At 36.9% G+C, this 17,307-nt stretch overlaps 5 non-coding genes across 5 annotated transcripts; 1 reads left to right on the top strand and 4 right to left on the bottom strand.

Annotated features, from left to right (window-relative positions):
- Positions 1-342: 342 nt before the first annotated feature.
- Positions 343-415, top strand: TRNAF-GAA. Its single transcript has one exon. It is a non-coding gene; the product is annotated as a tRNA-Phe (tRNA).
- Positions 416-7,544: 7,129 nt separating this feature from the next.
- Positions 7,545-7,617, bottom strand: TRNAM-CAU. Its single transcript has one exon. It is a non-coding gene; the product is annotated as a tRNA-Met (tRNA).
- A 6,511-nt stretch (positions 7,618-14,128) lies between these two features.
- On the bottom strand, positions 14,129-14,200 carry TRNAM-CAU. Its single transcript has one exon. It is a non-coding gene; the product is annotated as a tRNA-Met (tRNA).
- Positions 14,201-14,760: 560 nt separating this feature from the next.
- TRNAM-CAU lies at positions 14,761-14,832 on the bottom strand. The gene has a single exon. It is a non-coding gene; the product is annotated as a tRNA-Met (tRNA).
- Positions 14,833-15,449: 617 nt separating this feature from the next.
- LOC123232773 lies at positions 15,450-15,586 on the bottom strand. The gene has a single exon (XR_006505280.1). It is a non-coding gene; the product is annotated as a U8 small nucleolar RNA (small nucleolar RNA).
- Positions 15,587-17,307: the final 1,721 nt, after the last annotated feature.

The following is a 17,307-nucleotide window of genomic DNA, read 5'->3' as shown; positions in this document are numbered from 1 at the left end:
CCTTTGGTGTTCAAGGGCTCTCTAGGCATACAAGTGTAACTAAGGCTAGAATGGGACATAGCAGGATCCTACTAACTATTAGCTACCAGATTCTGCATTGTTCCTGTTCAAAATTCAACACTTCTTTGATGAAGTCACACGTTCTCTCCTTTTGGACAAGACCGAAGTGTTTCTTTTTCTGTCATATTAGTGTAGCGCTGGATTTAGGACTTAGCTGCTCAGCCCTGAGCTTGCTCCTATTCCTCCCTTTCTCGTATCCGCAATTCTTTTACAACAAAAATAGAATCATTAATATGAGACAATACTTAGAGGGGAAAGGGAGGAGAAGTAGTTCTTGTCTGAGCCGAAATAGCTCAGTTGGGAGAGCGTTAGACTGAAGATCTAAAGGTCCCTGGTTCAATCCCGGGTTTCGGCAAAAAGAAGATTTTTAAAATCTCAAAATCATATATAGTATACGATTTTAATTAAGTTAACTGTTGTATATGTTGTAGACTTATAAACTCATTCTTGCTCCTGAGCAACATTCTAATTGTCAGTGGTGAAAAAACATTCTAATTGTCAGTGGTGAAAAGAAACTTCCCCTAACCCACGCACTTAAGCACTGAAATTCAAATGTCTAATGTTTCAACTCAGGGAATAGATTTTTATTTCGCAAGAGACTACCAAAAGGTGACTCCCTTTGTCATTGTCACCTATTTGCTTGCTTTGCCAGTCCAATGAATCTATTAAAAAAAGAAACAAAACAATTCTAAGGTACCACCTCACACCCAGGGGGTTAGCCAATATGACAGAAAAGGAAAACGACAAGCCTTTACAATCCCAGAGGGCTCCCAACTCCTGGTGTAGAAGAAAACATGAATCATGGAACCATGGAAAATTTTTCTAAAAATAAAAATTTTTTTTAAAATACCACTAAAAAAAAAGAAGAAAACATGAATTTTCCCCAGGCAACTGATTGGTGTGAGGAGAAGGATGCTACCTGGCTTACTTCACCTTCATCTCCATTCTGGCATCCATTTACTCCTACTCTTGAGTAGGATGACTCTTAATCCCTTGCCCTATTTGAGGCCCCACTTTTTTGTTTTTTTTGTTTTATCTTTTTTGTTTTTTTTGTTTTTTATCTTAAAAAGTTTTATTCCTTTTTTAAAATTTTATTCCTTTTTAAAAATATTTTTCCATGTTTACATGGTTCATTTTTTTCCCCTCCTCTTTTCCCTCCCCACCCCCAGAGCTGACAAGCAATTCCACTGGGTTGTACAAACGTTATCACTTGATACCTATTTCCATATTATTCATTTTTCCTATGGAGCAATCTTTTAAAGCCAAAACCCCAAATCAGCTACCCATACATACAAGTGATAAGTGATGTCATATGTTTTTCTTTTGTGTTTCTACTCCCATAGTTCTTTCTCTCAATGTGGATAGCATTCTCTCTTCAGGAGTGTCCTGGATTATTGCATTGTATTATTATTGCATTACTACTGGTAGTAAAGTCCATTACATTGGATATTTCCAAATTTCACTTTCTGTGCACATTGTTCTCTTGGTTCTGCTTATTTCACTCTGCATCAGTTCTTTGAGGTTCTCCCAGTTCATATAGAAATCCTCCAGATCATCATTGGTTACTGAGGCCCCACTCAACCCAATTCATTAGCCCAATTCAACATGGACATCTCAAGTACCTATTATACTGGGCTCTAAGAATATAATGACAAAATAGTCAAAATAGTCCTTTACCTCAATTGAGGGAAATACAACATGGAAACAGTTAAGTGAAAATTTGAGAAAGAAGATCAAGTAACAACTGAGAGGATCAGGAAAGGCTTCCCTTAGGAGGTGGAAGACAATCCATACCTTGAAGGAAACTAGGACATAAAATAAGTGATAAGATAGTACTTTTGAAACATGGGGTAGGTCCTGTTCAAAGGTACACAGAGCAGCATGTGCAAATGCAGTAATTAGTCAAAGCTCCTGACATTTGCACAGCCAGTTTGAGTTCCGGAACCCACATAGCAGATGACAGAAGGATGGTAATTCCACTCAGATTCCCCTTTGTGACTCTTTTCTCACTAATATTCCCTTTTACTGGAATTATTGTAACCAATATCCTTACTCAGCTCTAGGGAAAAACAGAAAAACAATATAGGCTAATAGCAGAACTCCCCATAGGTCCCTCACAAACTCCTAAGTAAACCTCACATTTATATGTTATAATACAGAAACTTCTCCTGAAATCGCCCCACAACAAACCAGCAATTTGTGAGTTAATGTTAAAGTCTTTAAATTCCCCAGCAAGAATGTACCTGGCCTCCCAGCTATGTGACCCTGGGCAAGTCACTTGACCCCCATTGCCCACCCTTACCACTCTTCCACCAAGGAGCCAATACACAAAAGTTAAGGGTTTAAAAAAAAAAAAAAAAAGAATGTACCTGGCCTGAATATGCTCCCAAATTCCCATTGATCCTTGAAGCAGAATGCTACAAGGAAGACAGAGGATGATAAATTAACACAAAGTTACCTTCCTATAACTCCATTCTTACTAACCCCATAGCATAAAGATCAGTAAACTTACCTTTGAAAAAGATTAAAAGATGAAAAACTGTAATTGAAATAATATTTGGACCAAGTTGATATATTGTATCTTTTTTTGATGTACTTGTATAATCAACTAGCATAATGAATCTCCTTGATTAATTGTATGACTGAATAAAGTAAGATTATGCTTGATTTAATTAGTTTAAATATAATTAACCATTATGCTTGGCACCTTATGGATGGATGAAAATAATAATTTCCAACTAAGCTATTCTGTAATGAATAAATTTTATTTTTTAGAAAAATATTCCATGGTTACATGATTCATGTTTTTACTTTCCCCTTCACCCTGCCTTCAACCCTTCCCCCCCCCCCTCGCCCCATAGCCGACATGAATGTAATGAATAATTCTTGACAGGCTTGCTTCTTTGTTTAATCATAGTAGGATAATTAGAAAATGTCAATCATATGAAATTTCAATATAGTAAGAGTTAATGTGTGACAATTCATTATCTTTAAAGAAAAAATGTATGGGAAATTCATGCCAAACCCTGTATGAGATCATAAGAAAAAAGGGTATAAAAATAACAATCAGCAGATGGCACCAGAGAACAGCCTCTGCAAATTTCACAAACTCTCTGGCTGTTTTCACTCAGGTTGACCACATGGTTTCCAGCCCCAAGACTGGCCTTTCATATGCAAAGTCATAGAGACAGGAAATTGAGGACCAACTTCAGGAAATAATAGCTAATAAGTTAGTTTGGCTGACCCAGAAAGTACTGGAAAAGGATTAATGGACAATGCATCTGGAAAGTCAGACTGGCAATGGATAGTGAAGAGTTGTAGGATGGTCAATTGTGAATAACTTAGCTATTCTCAGTAATGCAATGATCCAAGACAATTCCAAAAGACTCATGAGGGAAAATGTTATCCACCTCCAGAGAAAGAACTGTTGGAGTCTGAATGCAGACTTTTTAAAAGCTTTCATTATTTTTCTGGAGGTTTTTTTTGGGGGGGAGGGGGTCCTATGTTTTTAAACAAATCTAATATGGAAATGTTTCACATGACTGCACATGTGTGATCCATATTGAATTCTTTGCCTTCTCAAGGAAGGGAGAGGGGAGGGAAGGAGAGAATTTGGAATTCAAAAGCTTTAAAAATATATGTTAAAAATTGTAATTGGAAAATATATTTCTATGAATTTTCACTTAAAAAAAGAATTAGGTACAAAAGTTTCTTGCCAAGAGCTACCAAGTTCATGATGAATAGCAAAGTCATTCATGAACCCTGAGATTCTGCAAAGCAGGTCAAAGGAGGACAGATTTCTCACTCAGTTTCCCCTGTGTGACTCTTATCTTACTGACACTCATTATTGGAATTATTGTGATCAATATCCCCACTTAGCCCCAAGGAAATACAGAAGAATATTATAGGCTATTATTAGAGCCTTTACAGGCTCTAATCTAATTAATTAAGATTTTAAAACCCTAACTTAGATTCCCATACACAAATGCCTGCAAAAACAGGCCAAGTTTTCCCCCTCCCTGATTCCTGATTGGGTTCAGTATGTTAATATAAAAGAACAATGAATGATATATGGAGAAATTGTCTCCTGTACTTTCCTACCACTGTAGCCCAAGAGATATGTCAAATTCACTTTGAAAAATATGGAAAAGTTACTGGAGAATTAAGTTTGACTTAATACATTGTTTCTAAGAAAAGATGTATGATGAGAATGGATTTCCATGCCAACATTATGTGTGATCTCAAAGCATATAAATTAAACTCAAGGCAGAGCAGAGAAGTATTCATGATGCCTGCCTAGATGAAATTCAAACAGTCTTTCATTCATCATGAGTCAAGGCTGTCACACCACCTCGAGCCCTTGGACCTGGGGGAGCTGGCCTCCCCCAATTTGTCATCTATATTAACATTCTAGATAAGTCTTGAAGAATTTTTAATTACAGGGAGATGATATAGTTTCATTTAATTTTATAACTTAAGACAATTAAACATTAATTTCAAGAGTAGAGGTAGAATAAGCAAGTGAAAGGAGGGGTGTGCTACTTAACTTTTGCTTTTTTGGAGCTAGGAATTGAACTGAGGTATTTGCATGTTGAAAACAGTTCAGATAAGCATCTAAAAGTTTTGATTTATGTTCCAAGCCTCCAGTCTCATGGATCTCTTGAAATCTGGACTGGAATATCAACAGATTGTCTTCTTGTGACATTACTTCTGATCCATCTTCCCTCTTGGTACCATAAATGCTACAAAAATCATGTTCTATTACACCTCAGCCTCCAGTATTGAGTGAAATTGTTGGGCTGTGCAGAATATCATCTAACAAGAAGATAAATGAATGTAAGAATTTAAAATTTAAGTTTTTATGCTAATATGAAAGTTCTAAAGTAATATTGTTGTTGCTGATTTTAAAGTATTACAACTTAAGTCAAAATGACTTTTAGCAGCTTTATTTACAGAGGTAGAAAGAGTGAAAGTAGGAAAATGTAGATAAAGAGATGGATTCTAATAAGCCTACCAGCCATTTTCCTGAAAAGCCAGGCTTAGCCCCAGCAGGATTTCCTGTTTCCACATGGATTTTGGTGGTGTCTTCAGGTTCTATTAATGCAGCTTCCTCTAAAGCCAAGGCAGGAATCTCCAGAACCAATCTCTCCAAAAGCCAGGAAAAAAGGCCAGCTACTCACTCAGCAAGCCAATGTAGGATCCAGGGAAAGAATCTCCTTCAGTACAGCTCACTAACACAGAGTCTCCAAGGATGAATTCCAAAGGAGAAGTTCAAAGGAGAATTCCTTGGAAAGGAAGTTCAGGACTTTTTATAGTCCTTTTTCCACACTACTTCCTGTCCCTTCCCCACTTTATGGGAACCAATCACAGTCTTTTAATTTACCTAGCACTGCCCAGGGGTGGGGCAGTGGCCTCTGGAGTTGTTACCCACTCTAGCAAGTGACTTGTGAACTCTCATAATTTGTGACTGGTAAGATACTAAGTAGGGATATTTAAGTTTTTGATTGATTAACTTAAAAGTTGCTGATTTATAGATAAAGAGTTTGATTCATTCTTCACATGAAGAAAAGGTGTTTTTTTTTTAGACCTATTTTGAAGTTCATTATGTGTAGGTCAGGCTTTATTTCAGCTTGTGGAGGAAAATGTGTTCAGGGTTAATTGTATTTGAACTGCAGAGTCCTACCTTAAAACCCATAGTCACAGAGGAATTTGGTTGTCTAATACACGTCAGAATTTATTGCTTTTATCAGTATAAATGAGATCATTCAAAGAAGCACTCTTGCAGAAAGAGTTTCAAGAATTATATCAAAGCATCTTTTAATAGTAGTGAGTTGACAACCACAGATGTCCAGGATGTTTGCTTGAGTAGAGACCACAAGTTGGCAAACTGGTGAAAACTATGGAACTCATTGCCCAGGTGAAGCCACATAGTACTTATTGAATGAGACTAATTAATTTGTGTTTATTATTTTCCCATACTGGAGTTTAGTTCTTTCCTGAATTTGAGGTAAAAGTCCTCAGAATGATGTTGCTAAATGAAAAAAATAAATTAGATGAGATATTTTTTTAAACGATACAGTTAGGCCTCCTTGACCCATTCTCAAGAACTCCATTCTAATTCTTAATGACAACTTCTTTCTCTTTTTAAACTATTCAAAAGAATTAGAATTTTCCCAGAAATTGAAGTCAAGATCACTGGTCTATCTTTTCTCAAACCATTCAACATTTATTTTTTCTAACAAATAATAGAGAATTTGATACTTGTCAAAATAGTTCATCATAAAAAAAATTAATGGCAGTTACTCCACTAAATCATGAGCTCCTTGAGGGCAGGTGCTGTCTTTTGCCTCTTTTTTGGGTCCCTAGTACTTAGTAGTGCACCTGGCTTATAGTAATTACTTAATAAATTTTTATTGGCTGATTGCTATGGATCAGAAGTTGCTTTGATGGATCAAGGAAAACAAGCACCGATGAGTCAAAGAGTTATATCTCAAATTTTCTCAAGAAACAAAAATGTCTATGAATTGAAACACCAATCTATGAAGTATAGCTAAATAAGGGAACTAGTTGACCTATAAAAATGATAAAGACATAATTAGAAGATTTCATAATGACAAAAGAAAAGATGTTGGTTTAGGGGAGAAAAAAAGAACAAAGATGACTTTTAAATAGATTTTATTGATGGTTTGTTTTTATCCCTCTTAGATTTCCCCAAGTATTCCTCCTCTTCTTCCCTCCCAGAAAGAAGCCATCCCTTATAACAAAGAATTTTCTAAAAGAAAAAATAAGAGGAGGAGAAAATTCAAGAAAAACCATTCAGTACATCAAAAGAAACAAAACAAAAAAACAACCAACTGATGCAATATTCCACACCTATGGACTATTCCCCATCCTAGCCACTCCCAGCTCCTCAATCTTCTATAAAGGATTTATGTAGATATCTTTTCATTTTTTCTTTGGGGACAAGCTCATTCCTTGCGATGTTTCAATATTTTAAAATATAAATATTAAAAATCATTTTAAAATTGTATTGATATCTTTTGGGTTAGCTTTTGGTTAAATTTTCCTCTGTATTTCTCCTATTCCCCTTCTCCGTCTTATATCAGTTTAAAAAGACAAAGAGTAAGAAGGGCAAACAATTATCAAAATCTATAAATAAATAGAAAAAGTCTGGCAATATATGTAATATTCCAGATTGGCGGATTGCCTTCCTCTCACCTTTACCTGGGTAAGAGAGATGGAAGACGCCTTATCCCTCTTCTTTGGAGTTACACGTGGTCTCTGTAATTCTACAGTACTATCTTTCCGATTGGGAATCTCATATCTTAATGACATTGTTCATTCGGTTCTTTTTTCATCTTTGAAAGCATTTAACTCCAGAGGATACATGATTCTGAGTCTCTGCATTTTTTCAGTTATCTGAGAGCCGAAATGGAGCTGTTGTTATGCTGAAAATACTCCTGAATCAGTTAAAGTAAAACATTTGCCCTCTCTGAGGATCGAACTCAGGACCTTCAGATTATGAGACTGACGCGCTGCCTACTGCGCTAAGAAGGCGTACGACTTGACATTTATATGCTAAGAATTCGATTGGCAAGCTCCTCTTTTCAACTATCAGAAAATCAGATTGCGTTGTATTTTGTAATTAGCTTTACATTGTGTAGATTCTGTGCCATAGAGCATGTTCTTCCTTTCTTTCTTTATCCCCCTCAGCATTCTCTGGATGGCTTTTCATATTTCTGTGGCTTCTGCTTTAGGATGAAATTTCAGAAGTGTCAGATCTAGTGTATCTGCATGACCAAAGAGATACTTTCAGTTTCTCCACCTACCGGAAATCCCTGAGGTTATAGTTTGGGGAACTGAGCAGAGACAGACTCACTCTATGCCTATGTGAGAAGTTGTTTTTGCTTGCCTCTGCATATTTCTTACAAGTGTTTTGATTTACTTTTATTTGGTGTGTGTGTGTGTGTGTGTGTGTGTGTGTGTGTGTGATAAATTCTTGTTCATTAAAAAAAAAAACATTAAGTCCAAAAAGTAAAAATGTTATACTCCACCATCTAGCTCCCGTTTACCTTTCCAATCTTCATTCTCATTCTCATGACTCCTTTTGCTTGGGAGTCTAGTGTACCTGTCCTAGATGTACATAGTTCCCATTACCCACACTTCCAATTGTGTTCCCTGTGACTCAGTCTCTGAGAATATTTCTCTTTCTCCAAGGTTCAGACCCACTTTTTCAGAAACATTTTCTCATTATCTCCACCTCGAGAAAGAGAACCTTTTTTCTCTCTCTGACCTCTCCTATTCCCTGAACTATATTCAAACTTCCAGTTTGCTTACATTGATTTCTTCCTAGATTTTTTCTAGAATTTTCCAAGATTTGCAACAGTTCTAATTAGAGACTGGGCTATCCTTTCTTTTGTTGTTTTTATTTCCAGATTATATGTCAATACAATTTTTATTTATCATTTTATGACATTTTGCAAACCATGTTCTCTCCCTCCCTTCTATTCCTCCAACCTCCCCCAGATGGCTAGTGATAAGATATATATTGTACATGTGTTATTTTACAATACATATTTCCATGTTCATCATGTTGTAAAAGAGGACATACTATTTCCTCTAGCGTAAACCATATGTGCCTTTTCATTCAATTTGCTTTAAATTTCATTCCATCCGAATTCAGATTCAGTTGGTTCCCTTTATAGGATAACCTTTTTTTCATCATGAGTCCCTTCATATTATCTTGGATCCTTGCATTGCTGATAATAAGGTATTTATAATATTTCTATTCATAGTTGGTCATCATACATTATTGCTCTTAATATGCACAGTGTTCTCGTTCTGCTTGTTTCACTTTGGATCACTTCATATATGTCTTTCTCAGTTTTTTTTTTGTGTGTGTGTGTGTGATCATGTTGCTCATTTCTTATGGCACAATTGTATTCTATTACAATATATGATTATAACAATATATTGCAATATATACCACAAGTTGTTCAATCATTCCCCAGTTTCCAGGTTGGGCATTCCCTCAGTTTCCAGCTTTGTCACCACAAAAAGAGCTACTATGACTATTTTTGTACAATCAGGTCCTTTTCCCCTATCTTTGATCTGTTTGGAATGCAGACTTAGTACTAGCACTGCTGAGTCAGAGGGTATGTACAGTTTTATGGCCCTTTGGGCATGGTTCCAAATTGCTCTCTAGAATGGTTGTCCTTTCTTTTGGTTGTAATCCCTCCACACAAGTTCTGGACTTGGCTCCTTTGCTGTTATTGAAATGGTTGAATTGAATTTATTTGATTTGATTGAATCAATTAAATCAGTGAATTGAATTACCGAATTGAAATGATTGCTTCATGTAGGTATTAAGAATCTTCAGCTCCCTGGGCCTCTGACCTTTGATGTAATCTGTTGTGAGCCATAGAGAAATAACAAAAATGGTGAATCCCATCAGATTCAGCTGTAGCTGATGGTTGTAATTACTCTATGACTCTTTTCATTAATAAAATTTTGCCATGTAATAAATCACTTTAACTTAAAAGAAAAGGGGAAATATGTGGGAGGCCAATAAGAAAAACAGAGTCTCAAAGAGATAAAAATTTGATATTCCTCTTTTAGCCCCTTTTATGAACCTTTTCTTATTGAAAAACATTATAGCCTTATTGAAAAATTTTAAGTTCCTAGCAAACCAACAGTTAAAAGGTTAACAGTTTCTCTTTAAGACAGAAATGCAGACAATTAAGCTCAAAACTGTTCTCAGACAGTCAAGGTCAAAACTAGACAAAAATTAGACAAGACTCATCCAGCAGGTGTTTTCCTCCCCATATAAGATTCAGCCTTGGGACTTTTTCCTCATCCAGCATTATCTCCATGAGAAAATTCTTTGTAAAGCTATAACTTTATTGTGCTTTGATATGACATAATTTGTAATTTCTGCGCAACTGTGAAGTTCTGGGGGTTCTTTTGTGTGAAATGAGTCTTGAAATCTAGATGAATAAAACTCCATGCTGCTGGAGACGCAGGAGCAGCTATGAGCTAACAGAAAGATCTCCCAAGCCTGTTACTTTCTTATCAACTAAGCCATCTTTATCAGATTATATGGGGATGTTGAATAATAGCTTTCAACAGTAATCAAAGATTAAGAGTTGATTTCCTTCATTGAAATCTGCTTCTTAGGCAATCAGTAGCCCAGAGTCTCCCCCACAAAGTCTCCAGGTCCACATACAGTTAGTTGTTTCATCCTGATTTGATGCTATGATTTCTGAGGAGTAAAGGCTGAGTTCTATCCAGAAAGTAATGTCATACACTCCTCAGTTGAATCGAACTGTACAGAAGATACGGTCACAGAGCGGAGATGAAAGTATTCCTAGATTCTTGACCAATTGCCACATCTTCCTGTCCTACCTCCCTTTAAGAGGGAGCTTGGCCTTTTGGTGTCTATCTATCTATGACCACCAAGACTAATTCTGATATTCCCTGTTCAACAATAGGTATTTATTAACAGGCATTTATTAACAACCTATTATGTGCCAAGAAGAGGACTGGATTCTAAGAATATCAATACAAAAGCGATAGTTCTTACCCTCAAAGAATTTCATTTCCCAAATGACTATATACTCTTTCAACTTCTCCACCATAACTATAAGAATCTCATCATTGGCAAACTTCATCAGCTTGTATGATCTGCCTTAGTACTCACCTCTCGTCAATACCTTCTGCCCTTCAGACTGGAAGACAGAGCAATGAGCTCTAAAACCTCCATTTAAGGAGGAAGCCCAGAACAAGCAACTCTTCATTTCCCATCTGGATGCCACTCTTTTGACTTCTCCATCATGTCCTCCCTTCCTCCCTACCCCATTTTCAGTTTCCTTTTGTGTGTTATCTTCCTCCATTTGATTGTAAGCTTTTTGAGAATAGGAACTGTCTTTCTTGTATTTGTATCCCCAGTTCTTAGCACAGCACCTGGCTCATAATAAGCACTTAATAAATGTTTATTGACAATTGGTTAACTGAGTTATATTCTACTGGGTGGGGGGCTACAATTTATTAATGTATAAGTACATATAGGATATTATGAGAAAATTGTGGAGGGAATTAGGAAAGCAAGTGGTTAATTGTTGGAATTGGGTGAACATTAACTCTATCTTCTGACTCAATTCTGAAACTAGATTAGTTCCATTTTTATTCTATTTTGGGCCTTGTCCAAATTCTGTCTTGTGAAAAAAGTTTATTCAAAATAATTGTGGGCATTGCATTGTTTGAACCTAGCCATGCATGGCTAGGAAACTGGACCATGTGTACTTGTTGTTTAGATACTCTTAACTAAGGACAAGGTTATGCTGACCAGAAATGAAGATCCGAAGATTGATGGAAGGTGTTTTCTCATAATTGTATACCTCAAGCAACCCACACATCTCATCTGAAAACTATCCCATATTGATCAATCAGTTATTGTTTCTATGTTCCTTTGATTGTATACAGACACTTAGGAGGACTGAGATACCTCTTTTCCTGAATTCAGGAAATTATACCTGCTCAATCTCTCCCTCACCACCTGGGAGGTTCCTAATCTTTCATCCAATTAGAAATCAGATTACCTAATGTTTTGTATTGTTTCCTTTTAATGAATTGATCTTTTTTTAAATTAATTGTTTTTACTGTATAGAAGACTGTCATTCCCTGTATTCAAGATCCAGCCCTAAACTGTGAAAGGAGCCTGGCCCCAATCTGTTAGGCAATTGGCATGCATTGCTTAATAAATCCATATGCTCAGAAGGTCAAACCTTTATTTCCTGAGTCATTTCATCTTTTGCTGGTGACAATATATTAAAAATAAATACAAAAAAAAATACATAATTAAAGGGGGAGTGGCACTCACAACTGAGGTAATCAGGAAAGACCCTTTATAGCAGGCAAACTTTTAGTTTAGTCTTTAGGGAGCTAAAAATTCCAAGAGGCAGAAATGAGGAGGGAATTTGTTTCAAGCATGAGGGATAGTTTATACAAAGGTACATTGCTGAGACATGGGATGTTGTCTAAATAAAACAGCAGGTAGGCCCACCGATTTGCATTAATGTTGATTGTATGAAGCATAGTAATGTGTAAAAGTAAGATAAAGTCAAACTGTGTAGTGTTTGTAATGCCAAACAGGAATTTGTATCTTGTCCAAAGTGCCATGGGGAACTCTGAAACTTCTTGAGGAGGGCAGTCATATGGTTAGATCTCTGATTGAAGCCCCTCACTTTAGTAGCTGTGTGAATCAGAAAAAGGAGAAAATGATTGCAGGAATATTAAATATCAAATGAGATAATATTTTAAGTGCTTTGCAAACCTTAAAACACTATTACTGTTACTATTAACATTAAATAGGAAGTATTTGCAATAGTCCAGATGAATGGAGGTGAGGAGAGATGTTGATAAGGGGAAATGGACCCAATGAAGACTGATTGCATATGTAGGAGATGAGAGAAAATAGATAATTAAGAATGAATTTTAAATTTAACTTTAAAAAAATCAAGAAGGGCTCCTAGGCTGTAAACTTGGGAGATTGTTTGTTAAAAATGTAGGGCCCTGGGCAGAAATATGGATGTTGACAAAAGGGATATTTAGGGGGAGAGATAAATGAGTTCTGTTTTGAAAAATTGAGTCATATATGCTCATGGGAAATCTAGGTGAAGATGTCAAGGAGACAGAGATGCCAGAGTAGAGCTTGGAGGAGAGAAAAGGGCTGTATATTATTCACAATCGGGGAATCGACCACACTGAGATGGTTAGATATATGGAATCTCATATATGCCTCATTTCTGACTCCTCCCTGAAGCCAAAGCTAAAAGTCTACCTGCTTCAAAAGACCTTTCCTGATTACCGAAGTTGTCAGTCGCCCCCCCCCCCTTAACTGTGAATTTATTTTGTATATTTTGAAACCAGCAAAAGATGAAATGACTGAGAGGAAATAAAAGCTTGATCTGAGCATTTAAATTTATTAAGCAACACATGCCAATTGCCTAACAGATGGGGCCAAGCTCCTTTCTCAGTTTAGGGCTGGATACAGGGATGATGGACTTTTATACAGTAAAAACGGATAGAGGGGGCCCCAGGGCAGAGACCTGGGAGTACATGGGGACTCAACAAGATTGATTAGCCTGCAAAAGTGACTTAAGAAGTAACTGTCTGGCAAGAAGAAAACCATGACGGAGCAGCGACAGGAAAACCCGGAGAGAAGAAAATATAGGGAAAAAAAAGAGTCAGATTTTCAGAGGTCAGAAAGGATAGGGACGGAGAAAAGACAGCAATAGATTGGCGATGATGTCTTAGGTTTGGTCATTTTCAGTCCAGGGGTGAGGTTAGGACCAGATCACAAGGAACCGAGAAGGGAATTTTGCTGACTTCTTGTTAGGTTATTTATCCTCTAAAACTAGGTAGTTGCTTTTTTTGGGGGGGAGGGGGGGCAATCAGTCCCTTCTTTCTGCTTTGTCTGTTCCATGATGGGATATTTTCAGATTCTGAAGCCCACCCCTCTTCCTCCGAAGCTGGTGTTTTAAATTGTTAAACGGAAGCCAAGATTCCCCTTTTGACAATGGGATTGGCGGGCAATCTGCTTAATTAATACTGGACCTTAGAGAAGGTCCTGTTATACCCTGGGTAGGTATGAGGAAGAGAATGGCCCTCTTTTTATCCTTTTTAGAGGTTCAGGGGCCTCATTTCGATTCAAGAAATGTTTTTGAGCTACTCCTTCTATTTCAAGGCGCAGGGGAGGATAGAGACAAAACAGAGAGATCAGGTCTGTCCACTCAGTGTCTAGCTGCTTCCTCCTACCTTTCCCTTACGTGGAAGACGACAGTTGCGGGCTTCATCTGTTTTTCTTTTGACTCCCAGGCAGAAATTGCAGTCACTGCTGAATGATTCCTGAGAATCGCGAGCGTCAACCCACTCTTTTGTTTTCTTGTGTTGAGGTCTATTATTTCCCCGCTTCACCAGACCTCTTTCCTTCTTTAGGTTGCAGCTGCAGACGAAATATTCTTTATGCTACAAATATATGTGATTAACTCAAGTGTAAAATGCAACCTACTAGCAGAGGATGGTTTCGATCCATCGACCTCTGGGTTATGGGCCCAGCACGCTTCCGCTGCGCCACTCTGCTAGACAGCAGAAACTGGTTAAGACGTGACTTTCATTGGTTCTATTGCCTTTTTTACCCCGAAGGTTTGCTTTGGTTTTGTTTTTTCTTTCCTTGTCTCCACCCGCTGCCCTTGAATTCCTACCGATTTCAGATCTTTTCCTTTTCTAATTCAATATTTACTAAACAAACCTACATTTGGTTATTTTTAAAAGTCATAAGAACGAGAGGGTGGGTCAGGATGAGGAGGAAAGCAAACTTGTTTTAAGAGAAAGACAATTTTGAGTCACAGACTTTCTTCTGGGTTAAAAAATGTTTTCGTGGTTTTGGTGGGGGTTTCCTCCACTTGAAGCCTACTGCCTAATGCTCCGCTGAACTTTGTAAACAGTAACCTACATTATGCAGACTGGAAAAACTCCTGGGACTTGGCAAAAGCAGGAGGCAGATAAAAAAAGCATAGATCTCTAAACGCCTCCTCTATGTGGTTAGTGGTTAAATATACTAAACCTCAAGAATACTCCAGGATGCTTTTAGATAGCCTGCTGGAGGTATATTTGGAATAAAAAAAAAAAAAACCGAAAACCTAGCAGAGGATGGTTTCGATCCATCGACCTCTGGGTTATGGGCCCAGCACGCTTCCGCTGCGCCACTCTGCTACTACGGGACGGGAGGAGATTGATACTTTAATAGGTCTTACTTTCGGTTTGTCTTCGTTACTTTCCTTGGATTTTCTCTTCTAATCTTCCAGATGCAAAAATTTCACCAAAAATATACGCTTCTTTTGCATTAAAGGAATTATCAGGGGTGTGGGAAAGGAGGAAAAAGGAAAAAGGCCCAGGATATGGGCAGACTCGGATTTTCTTACTTGTTTCTTCTCTACTCTAAAGCCTTTTTGGCAGTCTATTACGTAGAATACGGTAAAAATATCCGCCTCCCGCCCCCGCTGTCTCAACACTTCCCGGTTTCCGGCACTCTCTCCCGCCGATGAACAGAAAAAAGAGGATTTTGTAAGTAATCATTTTTATTGTAACTACCTCTCCCAGCCCTCACCCTCGTACTCACTTCGCTCTTCATAGGTTACACTTTTAAACTTTGCCTTTCTCATTAAATTCCCATCTGAGTCAAAGAATGTCTTCTTACTGCAACTGGAACTTTTTAAGGTTTTTTTTACTAATTATATCTCCACGAGATACGAAATCAATGGCATATTATCCTGGTGAAAATCTGATTTTGGGGTACAGTTTAAGAAAAAAGAAGAGTATCGTCAGTACGAATCAGAAAGGAGCAACAAGGAGTTTGTCGCCATCTCCAAGTTGCTGCAGAGACACTAATCACGTGTCATGCAGGCTCCAATCATCATTTACTGTTCTCCTAAAAGGAGCAACAGGTAAGGATGTACCGTACTGACGATAAACGGAATATTCTTCTAGCGAAACCTAGGAAATTTCGACTCTCATTTAACTTATGTGAATTATCTTTCGCTTTCTCTTCTCTTTTCTTGGTTCAACCGTTACCATAAAAGAGACTTTTCCCCCCTTCCTTCTCTTGAAAAATTAAAAGAAGACAAATTGTGGTTAACTTATACTGCCAGACAGTGTTCTCCCAGCAAGCTTCACGATGCTTATTTGCATAATGACAGCTAGAGATTCCTGACGTGAGATAATTGCGTAATATCCGCTCTGATTCCGAGAGCCCAGTTTAGGCACTAAAATCTTTGAAGTGTACCGTAATCACCAGAAGAGAAACCGACCCCTTCAATTTTAAGAACTTGGAAATTCAGCTTTTCCTTTGTGCAGTTCGGCCACAGTCCAACTGCCTGCCCCTGCACCTAGATTCACAAGCTGTTTTTCGTAATATAAAAGCTCATTGTATTAAAACTACTATATGCATCTTGGATGTTCTGTTTCAGAGATCCTAAAATCATATGGTTCTTAAACCTGGGGTTCATGAATTTATATATTTTTTAATATTTTGGCAACTATTTCAATATAATTGGCTTCCTTTGCACAATCCTTTGTATTTTATTTTGTGCGTGTACAAATGTGATACAAAGGATTCACTACATTACTAAATGGGTCCAAACCCCCCACCCCCAAGATAAGGACTTTGCCCTATAGAGTTATTATATTTCTTTAAATATCCTACCTTAAAACTTTAAGAAAATGTATAACTAAATAGTTATAAACTGGAATGAACAAAATTTTGAATAATGAACAGGACCTGTGTGAACCCACCTCTAAAGCATACTTTGTGTATGGCAAAAGAGCAAGTCACTTCAACCTTTTAGGGCATTCGGTCTTAGAATAAGAGAAGAAAGGAATCTTGGAGGCCATAGAATAGCATCTCTCCTCCTTTAGGAAATTAATCAATGGATCAATATTTATTTATTTCATGTTGTCACTATGCTAAATGCTGGGAATACAAAGAAAGGCATAAATACCAAAACAGGGGTTTCTCCCATTTAATAAACACTGAAAAAGAACATTTCCATATGCAAAATATAATAGAAAAATATTATACATGAAACTATGAATCTATTACATACATCTTATTTTTAATAAAATATGTATAGCAAATAAATGTATATGTGAATATAACGCATATGGCAACATTCATTACATATAATTTATATGCATACAATTATACATACAATTATATACACCCAAATGTATATAAAAAATAAATTTGTCCCACTAGGCTGGATTTCTTTTTAAACTTCCTTTTGTTCTATTCTGTGCATTAAAAAATGCTTCAATGACACACTTTTCTTTTACTCTTTTTTTTGCCAACCCTATTGCTAATTCTGTCTCCTCCCCATCTCTTTTCCAATAAAAAAAAAAAGAAAGAAAGAAAAATACAGTCCTTGTTAACCAATAAATATAGTCAAATGTACATTGGTTACAAAGGTTTTCTTTTTGTTTTTTTGTTTGTTTGTTTGTTTCAAAAGGGAGGTGACAGGTAGTAGGAATAAAAACTATATTTTTGCTAGATTAAATAAGTAAATAAATAAACAAATAAAGAAATAAATGGGTAAATAGGTATATAGTCAAATAAGGAGAAATCCACACATTTGCTATGTCCAGCAATGTACTTTTATTTTAAGCCTTGAGTTCATCACATCACCCCTCAGT

The sequence above is a fragment of the Gracilinanus agilis genome, chromosome 1, assembly GCF_016433145.1.
Source record: "Gracilinanus agilis isolate LMUSP501 chromosome 1, AgileGrace, whole genome shotgun sequence".
In the NCBI taxonomy this organism is placed as follows: Eukaryota; Metazoa; Chordata; class Mammalia; order Didelphimorphia; family Didelphidae; genus Gracilinanus; species Gracilinanus agilis.
Note: the sequence above shows the minus strand (reverse complement) of the source record. Positions and strands in the feature narration are given on the sequence as shown.